A 1,026-nucleotide genomic window follows, 5' to 3' on the forward strand; every position below is an offset into this window, starting at 1 on the left:
ACTAGTCGAACCAATACAAAAGCACCCAAGTAAGGGGATCAACATCAAACAAAAGCGAGACAATGGAGCACCCATTGCAAATTTATTCCATACATGAGAATGAAAAGGAAACAAAAAAAAACCAAAGGAGGCCAGAACAAAGCCTGTTTGCAAACTAAAAACCAGAATCGAGTGGGTTGAAACGAGGCCACATCCCCTTGCCAGCTCGAACAGACAACTAACATCAACGAACCGAGTTACTTGGAGGCATCCCTCCTTGGTTAGGACCTGCTTTCCCCTGCAGACCCATCCCCTTGATACCAACCTTCTTCCGTGGCGAAGATAAGGTGCACAAGTTCCGCTTCTTTGTGTTAGCCCCTGGTAGAACCCCATTACACTTAACCAGCTTAGTCCGTGGTTGTGGAACCGTAACTTGGGCTGCTAAATCCTGCTCAACCGCCTCTGTGTCATCCTCTACAGCAACAGTACCAGCCTCCCCTTGGAGGTCTTGACCAGGAGAAGCACCGTCAGAACTCTCCTTGTTCACAAAAATCACCTCCTCCTCTGCGAAGAAAGAATCCACCTCAGAGGACATCTCTGACTCGTTCGCTGGCTCCTCCAAAATAGGGGCCATAAACCCTAAGGTTCGATCATCAGGAAGAGGATAATCCTGGGCTAACAGCTCAGTCAGTGCATCCTAGAAATAAACCTCCTGCTGAACCAACTCCATGGAACCAGTAGTTATTACATTCGGGCCTTCAGATCCGGGAAACAAGTTCCTACACACCCGTTTGTCCTCACTTGGCAAGGTGCTGTGCTCTACAACCACAGGCGGAGCAACCAGAGCCGTAGACTGAGCAACCGGAGCCACACTCTCCTCCGTAGTTGAACCCACAAAAGCATCAAGCATCGTTTGCTCCGTGTCAGAGAGATGAACTCCCACATCCCCACCATGTTCCTCATTGTGACCAACTCCCGAGCCATCAGCCTGGGGACTAGTACCAGCATCTGCGGGAGAGGAGACCTTTTGCACTAACCGCTCCTTAG

The sequence above is a fragment of the Camelina sativa genome, chromosome 9 (genome assembly GCF_030686135.1).
Source record: "Camelina sativa cultivar CO46 ecotype springtype chromosome 9, ASM3068613v1".
Taxonomy (NCBI): domain Eukaryota; kingdom Viridiplantae; phylum Streptophyta; class Magnoliopsida; order Brassicales; family Brassicaceae; genus Camelina; species Camelina sativa.